The sequence below is a fragment of the Etheostoma spectabile genome, unplaced genomic scaffold, assembly GCF_008692095.1.
Source record: "Etheostoma spectabile isolate EspeVRDwgs_2016 unplaced genomic scaffold, UIUC_Espe_1.0 scaffold00018835, whole genome shotgun sequence".
Classification (NCBI taxonomy): Eukaryota; Metazoa; Chordata; class Actinopteri; order Perciformes; family Percidae; genus Etheostoma; species Etheostoma spectabile.
In genome coordinates, this window is record NW_022604507.1 from 13,197 (window position 1) to 28,786 (window position 15,590).

Below are 15,590 nucleotides of genomic sequence, written 5' to 3' on the forward strand. Positions count from 1 at the left end.
GGTATTTACAGTATTTAGAAGCGGGCTAGATGCTAGTAAGCTTATGCTAGCTTTCATGCTACATAAATAAGCCGGACAGAGTTGTCCCTCATCTGAGGATAAAAACCCTGCTGCCCCCTCCCCCCCATCCTGTTGGCTCAGAGCTCCACAGACTAAGTCCACAGGTACAACTTAGTTTTGCACCAAATGTATCGCAAGAAGTGTTGCAAAAGTCGAGGGTGCAGACTCGCCTTTGTGGAAAAGTGACTGAAGTGAAAAAAAAAATGAAATAAAGTACAAGTACAGAATTTTTTTCTACAAGCTCTCAAATCATATTCTCTAAGTGCTCACATCACATCTACGCGCTCTCACATTTGCACCATATTTACCTTCATATTCTTTGTTGAACTTTATTGCTTTACAAACACCAAAGCAAGTAAGCGCTGTGACTAACATTGCTCTTCTGAAGTGATTTTGGAGAGGGACATCAGGTAGAAATACTCTGGTTGACTAGCATGACACCATTGTATTCATATAATAATCAATCCAGGTTAACGTGAATGACAGTGACTGCATGTTGCTTCCTCTAAATTTCAGGTTGTGGTCGACTAGCGAGGCCAGCTCGTCAGTTTGATAAACTGACCAGACCTGCATGCCTCTTGTTTCTTTGGGCTAGTTGTATTAGCTTTAGACCGGCTGGTAGCAGCTTTCTGCTTGTTTCTTTAAGCTAACTATATTAGCTTTAGCCTGGCTGGTAGCAGCTTTCTGCTTGTTCTTTAAGCTAACTATATTAGCTTTAGACCGGCTGGTAGCAGCTTTCTGCTTGTTTCTTTAAGCTAACTATTTTAGCTTTAGCCTGGCTGGTAGCGCCTTTCTGCTTGTTTCTTTAAGCTAACTATTTTAGCTTTAGCCTGGCTGGTAGCAGCTTTCTGCTTGTTTCTTTAAGCTAACTATATTAGCTTTAGACCGGCTGGTAGCAGCTTTCTGCTTGTTTCTTTAAGCTAACTATTTTAGCTTTAGCCTGGCTGGTAGCAGCTTTCTGCTTGTTTCTTTAAGCTAACTATATTAGCTTTAGCTTGGCTGATAGCAGCTTTCTGCGGTGGGAAATGGCCGGGAGACGTTGTGATTATGTTGCATTAATCAGGGGGTTTAGTTTGTATTTGAGGAGAACATAAAACCCCAACTACTGTAGCGTCACTCACTACCCATCAAATACTATGACATCACTGTGTCTGAGGCAGCTGTTGCCAACGGTAGGCTACTTTTCTACACGCGAAGAGCCTCACTTCCCATAACAATAAACCCCATCGGACTAACGTCACATACACACGTTGCCCACATGGCTACCTGTCTTAAAGGGGAATGGTCAGATGGTAATAATCATGTAAAGGAGAAACAGTGAAAGGCAGGGCTGCCAACTCTCACGCATTGGCCGTGAGACACACGCATTTGACTGGTTTCACACGCTCACACGCCACACCCTCGATTTCTCACGCTGAAGTGTCAACCCGGTCGGTCAAATTTCTGAAAGATGAGTTTTTCTGTAGATCTACCTGTTGAGCCACTCGTGATCGACTAGATGTGCTTTCAGAGACTGTGTTAAAGAGCGCTCCCTGTCTCTGGAAGTTTCAAATTGTCGCAAACTGAAAACATTTTTTTCACGAGCCATCCCAGGTGCATTTCCCCGGCTTCAGGTCTGAGCTCTGAGTCTCACAGACCCGTCCGTCGCTTCGTGTCCACTCTCTCTGTAAAGATAGAGGTGAGCAGCGCGGCTGGTGGACCCGCTCTGCTGTGGGGGGGCAGTGACGCGTTGCATCCGTGTTGTCCTCCGATAATGCGCAGCGTATAGCCTCCTCTAAACTTTGTCAGAGACCAGAGACCCAAATTGGGCCTCTGTGTCTGTCAGAACCTCTGAGTGAGATCCACCATATCAGCGGAGCAATAACATGCACAGCAGACTATATTACACTATATACTATATATACTATATATACTATACACTATATTATAACTCTCCAAATCTCAGACAACAGAGATGGGAGGAGTTATATTCTGAATGTGCACAAAGTTGTAAACATGAGCAGAAATCTGATGAAACACATCTGAGTTATACTAGCCTATATACAGTATATATACTATACTATATATACTATACTGCAGCGTTGGGCCACTATAGTGCTTCTCTAACCTCTGTGCATCTCTAAATGTAACTGTAAATAATTCATTTAATGTTTTATAAAATGAACAAATAGTCTTTATTTTCCCCAAAAAGTAAATCCAGTAAGTTGGGCCCAGAGGATGAGGGCCAAACATTACTGAGCCTCGGCACAAAGGTTAAAGGATTAGATTTTATGTAACTCAATGGTTCTTATTCTTTAGAATTTCAGTGGTCTAGTTGATCCCTCAACATTGATTTAACTTTTGGGTCCCTAGTCCCTACACCAGGGACCCCTGGACCTGTTCACCACAGACCCAAATCTTCTCAGCTATTGCTGACATATATACTGTCTCTTCATGTGGTTCATAATGTGTGGCACATTGTCTGGGTCAGTTCTTATGTCATGAGGAGTTAATAATGTAAATGCTGAATGCCCTAAAACCTGTTGATACTACATCAACACAAAGGCTCTTAACCCTACAGTTTTGAACATATCATGCAAGACTTGATTTCTCCATTTTTTTTGCACAAAACTCTCCAGAAAGTGCCATTTAATGGTTTATTTTTCAATTTTTTTTCCTGGGGGGGCATACCCCCAGACCCCCCTACAGAGAGCCCCATCCCCCACATATAACAAATCTCAATTTAAACCCTGAAGTATAATGATGCTAAAAGAGCCAAAGAAATTGCTTTGTACGCGGCAAAATATGGGTTGGCCCCCCAAATCTCACTCCAAGGTTTTTGGAAAAGTTGGCAGCTCTGGAAAGGTTACTTTTCTATCAAGCAGCAAAAAAGTATTAACGTCAACATCGTAACGTCCTGCAATGTGACTTTCGCGCATGCGCACATCGCGATGTCAATGCTAAAACACAATATTGTTCAGCCCTAACTGACGGTATACTTCAGTAAGCTAGTTTACCACTTTTATCTTGGGTAATGCCACATGTAAGTATATCTTAGTTTATTTAGATACCCAACATAAGGTTATACTACGTACACTGTATAACAATACATTACGTGTTTCTTTATTTCATCTTACATTTTTGCTAGCCTGTTGTGTAGTTATATTGTTTTTACAATTATCTTTGTTTAATATATGTGACTCATTACTATCTAAGTAACTGGTCATTGTGTTTTCTCCCAGTTTCACCCTTTGTTACTCAAATAAACGTGTTACAAGGATCCCGGTCGCCAGTGCTTGATGGTGGAAGGTGTTTAGCTGCTGGTCAGATTGCACAGCGTTACGTACTAGAAGGACAAGACATATTTCATGGTAAGTATTTCCAGGTAATCTCTGCACCTCTAATCTCTGCACCTCTGTTATTCTAATATTACCATGTAATAAAATTGAAACAGGCAGTTTTGCATTTTCCACCACTGATTCATGGTTTTTATTTCAGAAACTACCGGAAGCATTTCCAAGTAATCACTACACCTCTGTTTTGGTATTATTACCATGTAATTAAATCGAAACAGGCAGTTTTGCATTTTGCACCACTGCCTTCTAAATCTCTAACCATGCGCCATTTCTTGCCTAAAACAGTATAACCAACAATATGTTAAATTAAATTTGATAGATGTAACTCCCTGATGGTCTAATGGCTAGGATTTGGCGCCCTCACCGCCGCGGCCGGGGTTCAATTCCCGGTCAGGGAATGGTCAGGACTTGACAGATACAGATTTAAAAGAGCAAGTTTTTGGTTGATTTGTCAAATTCTTCCTCATTAGTTTAACGTTTTAAAGAGTACCATTTTGCTTTAAATTAGACCCCGACAGTGGATGTATCCTTCTGTCATCATTGATGGGTCATAAACACTTCATCTGCCTCCATCTCAATAACAATTTTTTTCATTTTTTTCAAGCAGTAACTAAACCCAACCAACATTTCTAACTGAAAACCAATGTATGTGAGTGTCAAGTAATGTTATTGTTGGATTCAGGTCCAAATTTTGACATTTTAGCGCAATGCGAAGGTGCATAACAGATTTTTTTTCTACATACCTGGAGCGATGCAAAGCAGGGGTGGCCAACTAGTCAAGGAACAGCAAGAGACTTGGTATTTAAGAATACAAACTGACTATGTGACAGATGTGTAATCTGTCATGGCCTTCCTTCTGAAGCTCTAGCCAGGAGCCATTCCTCGCCTAAAACAATATGAGTCATTCCAGTAAGTGAAAAGAAAACTCACATCTACAAAGATAAACATGATGGCTGTGACTCCATGATGCAGCACCAGGCCCACCATAAAGACTGTTACAACCTGGCCTGAAAATGCCCTTTCCAAACTGCAGGACTGCTTCAGCCAGACAGACTGGGACTTATTTGAACACCAGGAGCTGGAATCATTCACAGGAACAGTACTGGACTACATTAAGTTCTGCATTGGGAATGTGACTGTGGACAAAACCATCCGGGTCTTCCCTAACCAGAAACCCTGGATGACCAGCCATGTCCGTGCACTCCTCAGGGTCCGCGACGCTGCCTTCAGGTCAGACGGACCGAGCAGCCCTGTGTACAGGTATGCTCGAGCTGACCTGAAAAGTGGAATTAAAAGAGCCAAAGCGGACCACAAGAAGTGCATAGAGTCCCATCTGTCCAGCAATAACACACGGGAGGTGTGGCGGGGCATACATGACATCACCAACTACAGGGGCTGTGATTCATCATCAGGAGACTTCAGTGCGAAGCTGGCAGAGGAGCTGAATTGCTTCTTTGCTCGCTTTGAGTCACCACAACCCGCCCCAGCCCTGCCGACACCTCCACCTGGTTTCTGCACTACCCCATCCCTACCCCCATCCACACCTGGTTCCTGCACCACCCCTCTCACCGTAAAGGAGCACGACGTTGAACGAGTACTCCTAGCAGTGAATCCAAGGAAGGCTGCTGGCCCAGATGGAGTTCCTGGCAAGGTGCTCAGGGCGTGTGCTCACCAGCTCGCCCTCATCTTTGCTAGGATCTTCAACCTCTCCCTGGCCCAGGCAGTCATCCCCCCCTGCCTAAAATCAGCCACTATCATCCCAGTGCCGAAGAAGTCTCCCATCACCAGCCTAAATGATTACCGTCCTGTGGCCCTCACCCCGGTAATCATGAAGTGCTTCGAGAGACTTGTTCTACAACACATCAAGGACTACCTCCCCCCAGATCTGGACCCCTATCAGTTTGCCTACCGCACAAACAGATCCACAGAGGATGCCATCGCCGTAGCTCTCCACTCTGCACTGAGCCACCTGGAGCAGCAGCAGAGCTACGTCCGGATGCTCTTTGTGGATTACAGCTCCGCCTTTAACACAATCATCCCGGACATTCTCATATCCAAACTAGTCACTCTAGGCCTCCCCCCTCTCACTTGTGCCTGGATAAAGGACTTTCTCACCAATCGGCCGCAGACGGTGAGACTGGGCCCCCACCTCTCCTCCACTCGTATGTTGAGTACTGGCTCCCCACAGGGCTGCGTGCTGAGCCCCCTCCTGTACTGCCTCTACACCCACGACTGCAGTCCGACCCACAACAACAACCTCATCGTCAAGTTTGCTGACGACACCACAGTGGTCGGACTCATCTCAAAGGGAGACGAGGCAGCCTACAGAGAGGAAGTCCTGAACTTGGCAGCTTGGTGTTCGGAGAACAACCTGTCTCTGAACACCAAGAAAACCAAGGAGATCATCATCAACTTCAGGAAGAAGAGCACTGACCTAGCCCCCCTGTACATCAACGGCGAGTGTGTGGAGAGGGTCCACACCTTCCGGTTTCTTGGTGTCCTCATCTCAGCTGACATCTCCTGGTCAGCCAACATCACAGCGGTCATCAAGAAGGCCCAGCAGCGACTACACTTCCTGAGGGTCCTCAGGAAGCACGACCTGGACTCCAACTTGCTGCTGACCTTCTACCGCTCATCCATCGAGAGCCTGCTGACCTACTGCATCACAGTATGGTACGGCAGCTGCACCGTGGCAGACAGGGAGAGGCTGCAGAGGGTTGTAAGGTCAGCACAGAAGATCACCGGCTGCCCTCTCCCCTCCCTGACGGACATCTACACCTCCCCCCCGCTGCCTCAGCAGAGCAGAGAACATCATCAAGGACAGCTCCCCCCCGGCTCTGATCTGTTTGACCTGTTGCCCTCAGGAAGGCGCTACAGGTGCATCAGAGCACGGACCAACAGACTCAAGAACAGTTTCTTCCCGAAGGCCATAACGACCCTGAACTCACCCCTGAACTCACATATGCACTGACTCCACTCCACAGCCCCCCCCGGCCCCCGGACTGTCTTCTTCATTCCGTCCGACTGTGCAATATTATTGTTATACTGTTACTGTTATATAATACCTCATAGGACACTGGAATCTGTGCAATTTCATTTCATACAGTGCAATATTTAATACATTAACCTTTCCATTACTGTGCAATATGTATTTACTTAATATTAGTACTTAATCATTTCATTCCATCACTGTGCAATATTATTTATTGAGTGTTAACACTTACCTATGCTTATTCAAGCTGATTTATATATGTATACTTGACAGTCACTACACTTTATATCTTTGACTTTATATTTTTGATATTTTATACTGTTATATTCTTATTTTTTTTTTGTGTCAACACTGCAAAGGGATTGCTTTAATCTCGTTGCACAAGTACCGTGTACTTGTGTATAATGACAATAAAGGCATTCTATTCTATTCTCTATGGTCTAGTGGCTAGGATTCGGCACTCTCACCGCCCTGGCCCGGGTTCGATTCCCAGCCAGGGAATGGTCTCGACTTGACACATACAGGTGTAAAATTTGAAAGACTAAGTTCCTGGACTTGTTTCTGATTTGTCAAATTCTTCCTCATTAGTTTAAATGAGCTGACAACATAAGTTATATGACTTACAGTTCTCAAAGACGCACAAAATCTCAACTGGTTATCCTTTAGACAGCTAGTCTCTTTTTCTTTTCTCTCACTTTTTGTCTCTGTCTGGCCTTCTGTATTTGCTTGTATTACATCAAGTGATCTGCATACCAATGACCGTAAAGATTAATATGTACAGTACATGGTTTTCAGAACTGTACTTTCAGATAAAGGTAAGGCCACTTGGGTTATCTTTGGGCTGCTGTATGATCTCCTGCAGAATGATAAATCCCAGAGTTGGCTTACTCCAGGTTATTTAAGCAACAAACGTCCCTGGGTGGACTTGAACCACCATCCTTTCAGTTAACAGCCGACTGCGCTGACCTATTGCGAACAAGGTGAGGCCCATGTGGGGCCTCTGAGCATCATTTATAGACTAATTAATTATTCTCGAGTCAAATTTTTATTGGAAAACACATACTGACATGAACATAGAAGGGCCATGTCGGGCCTCTGAGCATCACTTATAGACCAAGTAATTATTCTCAAGTCAATCTTTTTATTGGAAAACACATACTTACATGACCATAGAATATTTTTAGTTTTCTCCTTTTAAGTAATGCATATTAGTATCTCCATACTTCCAGCCAACAATCTCCTATATTACTGACACATTTCATCTCTCCTCCATCTGTACAGGCTTAGCAATATAATTAAAATATAAAAGTAAAAGTAGCCTTATGAATGACAAAGCTCCCTGGACCAGACAGATGTTACTAGAGAGCACACTGAGAAACTACAGTGGACATGGAGACAAGACTCTTTATTCTTTATTCTTTATATGCCATTGGCTACGTTTTAAAATGGCTGTCTGCCAATAGGCCTAAAACATATATAAACATATAGCCTATTTATATTGACAGAGACTGGGACTCCAGGTTAATAAGATTCTGACCGAGTAGCAAAATATGAATTCAAGTGTGATTTTGTGAGAAGTCTGTGTATGTTCCAATTTAATTAGATTACATTTTGTAATGGTAACTCCAGGGAAATTATTTGAAATTTAGTGAGGACTAGATTAGAACTGGATTTAAAGCTGATTCTGGTTTCCAACTTCGGCCCAGGTGTGTTAAAACACAGATGGAGACAACTTCTCTCTGTTGATTTATTACAATCAATCATCAGTATAACATGGGGGGGGGGGGGGCAGCTCTGCTATGAATGTGTGTGTGTGGTAATAAATGAAATAAACAACATTGTAAAGGCTACCATACACAATGTATAGGAATCATATATGCTAGTAAATAATAACAATAAACCAACTACTAATTACATTATCTTAATGAGCAAGGTCGTTCAACAATCGCCATTATATCGAATCAACAGCCAGGTGTAACCTAGCCAACAGTAGAAGAAGGTAAACAAAGTAACTTTTAAATGTACCAGAACTACAGACCAATACAACAACAGGCTTACATGAACTGACAACATCAGTTATATGACTTACAGTTCTCAAAGACACACACACATTCTCAGCTGATTATCCTCGAGGCAGCTAGTCTCTTTTTCTTTTCTCTCACTTTTGTCTCCGTGTGCCGTGCGTGCCTGCTCGTGGTGTGAGGCGCATGTCCGCGCTATTCTCCGACATGGACTCCAAATCACACCTGATAGACAACCTTTAGTACAAAACTAAAGTAACAAGCCAATTTTGTAAAATGTAGGGAGTAGAAAGTACCGATATTCGAGTAGAAGTAAAAAGTCGCCCAAAAAATAAATACTAAAGTAAAAATACCTGAAAATTCAACTGGAGTACAGTAATGAAGTATTTGTGTTTTGTTACTTCCCATCTCTGATGACCGTAAAGATTAATATTTACATGGTTTGCATAACTGTACCTTCTAATAGAGGTAAGGCCACTTGGGTTATCTTTGGGCTGCTCTATATTCAACTGCAGAAGGATAAATCCCAGAGTTGGCTCACTCCAGGTTATTTAAGCAACAAACGTCCCTGGGTGGACTTGAACCACCATCCTTTCGGTTAACAGCCGACTGCGCTGACCTATTGCGCCACAGAGACTGCATATGTCTGATGTTTTATGAATGGGAGCTCGATCTTTAAGCCACAAACATTTGCTTTATGGCTTTTTGAGGTTGAGCTTCACATGTATGCTTATCAGGCTATTTTCCTGTTACTCAGAAATTGGGGAAGCTGACTCATGCTGAAATGTAGAAGCTGGACGTGCATTGCATTTTTCTTACATGTCAATTGAAATCTGACTTTGAATTCAAATACTTGGCATCCAAGAAAGTTCTGGAACTGATGATGTATCAGTCGTTTTGCTGGTGGTTTCTTGGTCACAGGAACAAGCTTGATCATTTACATACAGTTGCACGCCACCTATCACTAAACTGTTGGGTGGGGCCTTACGTATTTGCTTGTATTACATCAAGTGACCTGCATACCAATGACTGCAAAGATGAATATGTACATGGCTTGCAGAACTGTACCTTCTGATGAAAGGCCACTTGGGTTATCTTTGAGCTCTTAGATCCTAGAGTTGGCTAACTCCAGGTTATTTAAGCAACAATCGTCTCTGGGTGGACTTGAACCACCATCCTTTCAGTTAACAGCCGACTGCGCTGACCTATTGCGCCACAGAGACTGCGCCTGGCTGATGTATTATGAGCGCCAACTTGATCTTTAAGCCACAAGCATTTGCTTTATGGCCTTTTGAGGTCGTGCTGCACATGTATGCTTATCAGGCTATTTTCCTGTTACTCAGAAATTGGAGAAGCTGCCTCTATGGTCTTCTGTAGAAGGATAAATCCCAGAGTTGGATCACTCCAGGGAGCTCGATCTTTAAGCCACAAGCATTTGCTTTATGTGAGCTTTGCTAACTGTGAGAAACTGTCACAAACGCAGATGCGAGGTGATGCAGCGGCGTCTAGAAGCTGAGGAGACAGGCTTAATTGCGGGTGGTGGAACATGTCTATGTCTGTGGATCCTCATGGAGGCAGCTTGATTGATTGTTATGTTCCCTTATTTGTGCGATATAACAGTGATCTAATGTTTTATCAAACCGGGTTGGGAGAGTAACATTTCTGGTTACTTCTTGACGAATAAAGCAAGTAACGTCACTCAAAGAAAGTTACTGGCTGGGAACCAAAGCCATATCAACTGCAACACATCTGTGCATTGAGAATGAAAATAAATGCTCAGAGATGCATCAGCGGCTTCCAGTAACTATTTGATATTATAGTGTTATCCATGAAGGCACATCTGCCGTTTGTCATAATGAGATGTGTGACCACAATTAAACAGCGCCTCTCGTTGTTGGCAGGATTCGAACCTGCGAGGGGAGACCCCAATGGATTTCAAGTCCATCGCCTTAACCACTCGGCCACAACAACCTGAAAAGCAGTGCAATACTGATTTGCACTAATATTTACACTGACTCACGAAAAAAACACGAGTAAAATTAAAAAACACTGCATAAACTTTGCTACCGTGTGTTTATTTAAATATGGGTACACTTTACATGTAGGTGTATACTTTACTGCAAATTAAACTGAGATGTCAGGGTTTCAATCTCCACCCCTGAAAAGTGCTGCTTCTTAGCCGGATTACGTCTGGCCATGTCGTAAATAGTAGGGGCGAGGACTCAAAACCGAGAATATATTGGGGCGTGATATTTTAATTGTTGTGATTGTTGTGTGCCTTTAATATCACACATGTGGATATAATGAAAGAAACTGCCTAGCAAACTCTTTTGACGGTTCCATGGTGTAATGGTTAGCACTCTGGACTCTGAATCCAGCGATCTGAGTTCAAATCTCGGTGGAACCTGGTTTTAAGCCACAGCACAGGTGAAAACATTCAACCTTTCAACTTTCCACATCTAGTTTAAAGTAAGCTTATGTTGGTGGGGGCATGTTGAGGAGTCACCTGGTTGTTAATGTAATCAGAAGGAGCTCCAAACTTGACAGTATTGACTGGAAGTGATAGGCTTTGAGTTACATGGGGGATACACACTTTGTATTCAGTCTCATAATCACCATAAAAATAAGCTATCATTGAAATTTGAACTTGTGTTGCTGCAGTCAGAGTATACAGTGTTCATCCTGAATGGGCCAGTATAGTGCATCAGAATTGCTTGTTGAATGGTCTATTAGCTTTGGAACCCCCCTTTCCCCACAGCTTTCAATTGTCAGATATGGGTGGGGGAGTGGGCACTGTGTCAAACCCTTTCTGTGTAAAAAACTAAAGAAGTCTCTTGGATGAGAGACAAAACTTCTGCGGAGGACCTTTTACCAAGTCCAATGTCCCTTGGCCTAGTTGTGCACTTTTGGGGTAATAGCATGGATCAGGAACCAAAACGGACACATCTGGACTCATTGTGGGAATTGTACGGCAATATATGACACTTTTAGACCATGAAGACAGTTATCAGTTTATTTCCCATCTGGCAGGTTTATTCGTGGACTCAGTTGGACATTTTGAAGATAATTGCACAATGTTGACCCAATTGTCAGTCTATTTCCCATCTGGCAGGGACATTTCTGGATTCAGGTGGACATTGTGGACAGAAACATTGGTGGATCTTGATTCCCACCATAGGATTTGGCCTGTATTGCACATTCCCTTCACATCACGCGCAATGCCATGCCATTGTCAAGCACATTGCCACAATGGTGACTTTCTTCCATGTCTCCATGAACACCCATATATTTGGACTGACAGTTGAGAAACCTTCCCTTGTTAACTATGACATGGATGACTGAGAACCTACAATAGAGTGACATGTTTAATTCACTATCTTATAATTTTTTAAACAGGTCCTACTGAACATCTGTTGGATCAGTCAGGATGGCCGAGCGGTCCAAGGCGCTGCGTTCAGGTTGCAGTCCCCACTGGAGGCGTGGGTTAAAATCCCACTTCTGACAACCAGTGTTTTCATCTGGAACTAATGTCTGACACATGATATCGTGATTAAAGAATTTATCAGTTCTTTGTATGTAAGAGGACATGAATGTGCCCAAGAAACGCAATTGCAAGTGCAGCGTTTTGTGAGAATCTTTATTGTCAACAGATGTAAAGTTACCATGTGTTTGTACACAGTAGACATAGTTACTGCTGTATTCACTGTCTGTGGCAAGTCCTTCAAAACCTGTTCTTGACTTGCCTTTTCCCACACCCTCTGAACGCTTAGCTAACTAAATGACTTAAGTTGGCAAGCAATTGTTGCTTTTTCATCTTCATTGTCACTGTTGTGTGCCTTCAATAGCATACATGTGGATATTATGAAAGAAACTTCCAGGCAAACCCTTGCAACACTTTTAAGGGTTCCATGGTGTAATGGTTAGCACTCTGGACTTTGACTCCAGCGATCTGAGTTCAAATCTCAGTGGAACCTGATTTTAAGTTGCATGTATGCATTGGCTTAAGTTAAGTGTAGTATTTTGTTTGTTTTGTAGTATCTTGTTTGTGTTGTAGTATCTATAGAGATTTGTGGTGTAGTATGGAACCATTGTCCTGTCTTTTATGTATTATGAAACTTATTGCCGCCGGTCTTGGCAGGACTCCCTGGAAGAAGAGTTACTGTAGCTCAATGGGATTGTTCCTGGTTAAATAAAGGTTAAATAAAAATAAAATGAATCTGTAATATGTCCAAACATTCCTCTCTTCATTACCGACATACTGGAAGTCGGCCATGTTTAATTGGATGCTCTCCAGTTATTGTTGTTTGGTAGATTAACATTATATTTTCCTACTTTGGGGACTTTTCATTTCATATTCTTTGTCTGACATTTTCTATTCCCTGTTTGTTTTTTCTGTGACTGCATGTGGTTTTAAATCTGTTGGAGTTTCTTCAGACTAAAGCAAAGACACTGATGATATCATCCAAAAGAAACATAAAGGACAGCAACCTGTTTCCAGAGGACACTAAAGAATGACGGAGCAGCAGGAAACAGAGCAGCTCAAATAGCAAACAGCTGATTTATTCATCTGACTCGTAGGATAACGCCAATGATTGACTTGTTTTAAATGTCTGGGAATGTGGAACAGCTCCATGCTGACTACCTGAAATAAAACAAGGCCACATGCTGACTATTGGGGACTTGATTTGATGGATTTATTCTTCCTGTTGTGTCTCTGTTTAAACTCCTAATTTAAAGGTAAAGTCAGCATCCACTAAAGGTTGTGTTGTTGCTGCTGACAGACTCAGATCATTATTCTAAGTGTGTGACAACATTATGGGATGGATCCCTACAGAGATAGACCTTTTAGTTAAAGAGGAACATCCTTTGAGTTTGGATCCTTTAGTTTCCAACCAGTGGTGATTGTAGGAACAGTGGAAAGATGAACCAAGATGGCTTGTCATATTTTGTTTTTTTCTATTGACTATAGTTGTGTTTGTTATTAACAGAAATCAACCTGTCAACATTTCTATTCATCATAAAGTTCCAACGTTAAGATTTTTGCCGCCAGTTCAAAAGGGAGCTGAACACGGAGGAGGATTCCTCCCTAACGGGCGCTCTGCTCTGCTCCGTGCCCCCGCTGTCCGGTAATAGTTAAAGCAGATAAAAACCTAAAGAACACTCAAAAGCTTCAAGATAAAACTTACTTAAGAATAGGGTGACCACCTGCTAATAAGCCCAAGGGGGGACAAGTGGTATGTTTCCGAGGGACAATGTGGGACACTGCCTGGCGCAGCGGTGCCTACCCCCCCTCCCCCCCACGAGCAGACTCACTAATACTGGTTTACCCATTTCTAGCACATACCACCTTACATGGTATATTAATAATGCCCTATGCCCCTGAACATGTGTAACTGCTGATGTAAGCTCATGAATAGGCCAACCAATGTGTATTTTCTAAATAAAGATTAATATTTTGAACATTCATACAATTATAATATAATTGACAGATGCACTTCCACTTACGATTTACTTTAGCTATTTAATTTTATATTTCCTTACAATTTATTCACTTTAAATACATAATATAAAATTATAGGACTAACAGGAATTGTAGTTTCTCAACACCACAGGAACAGTTTAAACAAAAGAGTCTTCCCAGTCTTCCTTGTACCCACCTTCTCTTTTTAACTGATGGTGGGGGGGCCTCAGACTGCTCAGACTCGGGCTCTTTCTCCATTTTTTGAATTGGAAAGCGCGTTCCTAAAAGTCCCTTCCCAGTGTCTGGTATGCAAGTGCGTGCGCTGTCATGACAACGAATCGGAGGGATTTTAACTATTTGGCTGATTTACAGTCATATTCTGTACATTCTGGCTGATAGTGACGTTTAGAAGTCAGAGAGACTAAATCCGTTCAGATCACAGATCATCTCCAGTCTGTTGTTAATTAAAATCAGCATCAGATCTCATGTAGAACATTCTGAGAGCTACAATTAAAACTAGAGACTGTTCCAGCTGATATGTGGGTCTGATTATATTTTATTAAATCGGAATCGCACCACAGTGTTTTTGTCACCTCCTCTTCTGAAATTGGCTGGAAACTGTCCGACTTTACCTCAGCTTTTTGTCCCCCCCCCCTACCGGCTGCTGCCGCCGGCTCTCGTCTACTTTACAGGCGCAGTTCATCCCGAACGAGTTGTTTGTTTGGCTGCCTCGGGCTCCAAGATAGAGCGACCAACTTTTTTTTTGAGCAAGCATTGATTATGCGTGACACGGTCTCAATTTGCGGGACGTATGAATTGGGCTTCAAACGCTGTGCGCGCACGCGCTACGCGGGACGGGTAGTCACCCTAGCCTGGACGCGGAGGGGTGTGTGTCTTCTCTCTGCTCTGACTGCAGGCTGTGCCTGCTGCGCGAGGCTACTGCTAACTGTGAGTGCTTTTGGACGGGAGAGGGGCTCACGGCAGCTCCCGTGGTTGAGCAGTCTTTTTCACCTCCCATCCTGTAGTCTACTCACGCCCCCCCAGGAGAGAGGGGGGCGCGCCCCACCGGTTGAGAACCACTGGATTAAAATAACTTAATGATCCTCAGTGGGGAAATTACAATTTACACTCAGTTACTAATCACTCACAGGGCTGAAATACACACACAAACTGCAGTAAGGACATTTGACCCCGACGTGATTTGAACACGCAACCTTCTGATCTGGAGTCAGACGCGCTACCATTGCGCCACGAGGTCTGCTGATTAATGCATTTACACATCAACTTTCGTTTTGATTAATGCATATCTGTTCTTTTTAAGGCATATACACATATGCATATATGCCTATACGTTATATGCCTCTACGTTCTTTTTGAGTAATACATACACATAATCTTTCTTTTTGATTAATATAATTTAATCTATAATATTTATTGATCCCCAAGTGGGGAAATTACAATTTACACTCTGTGTACACTTTTTCAGTAATCCCACACAGGCCTGAAATACACACACACACACTCAGGATCTATTCAAGCCCTAATGGAGAGATGTGAGAGTGAGTGGGCTACCAGCTGGACCAGCGCCTTGAGCGGTTGGGGTGGTACCTGGCAGTTCCCAGGATGTGAAGTGGCATCCAACCACTCTGTAATTTGGTCCGCATGGGGACTTGAACTGACGACCCTCCGGTTCCCAACGCAGCTCCCTACATGTGCCAACA

General features: G+C 43.0%; 5 non-coding genes across 5 annotated transcripts; 2 read left to right on the forward strand and 3 right to left on the reverse strand.

The window, feature by feature from the left end:
- Nucleotides 1–8,971: 8,971 nt before the first annotated feature.
- Nucleotides 8,972–9,045, reverse strand: trnan-guu (transfer RNA asparagine (anticodon GUU)). The gene has a single exon. It is a non-coding gene; the product is annotated as a tRNA-Asn (tRNA).
- Nucleotides 9,046–10,297: 1,252 nt separating this feature from the next.
- Nucleotides 10,298–10,379, reverse strand: trnas-uga (transfer RNA serine (anticodon UGA)). The gene has a single exon. It is a non-coding gene; the product is annotated as a tRNA-Ser (tRNA).
- Nucleotides 10,380–10,743: 364 nt separating this feature from the next.
- Nucleotides 10,744–10,815, forward strand: trnaq-cug (transfer RNA glutamine (anticodon CUG)). Its single transcript has one exon. It is a non-coding gene; the product is annotated as a tRNA-Gln (tRNA).
- A 1,495-nt stretch (nucleotides 10,816–12,310) lies between these two features.
- On the forward strand, nucleotides 12,311–12,382 carry trnaq-uug (transfer RNA glutamine (anticodon UUG)). Its single transcript has one exon. It is a non-coding gene; the product is annotated as a tRNA-Gln (tRNA).
- A 2,673-nt stretch (nucleotides 12,383–15,055) lies between these two features.
- On the reverse strand, nucleotides 15,056–15,127 carry trnaw-cca (transfer RNA tryptophan (anticodon CCA)). The gene has a single exon. It is a non-coding gene; the product is annotated as a tRNA-Trp (tRNA).
- Between the last annotated feature and the right edge of the window lie 463 nt (nucleotides 15,128–15,590).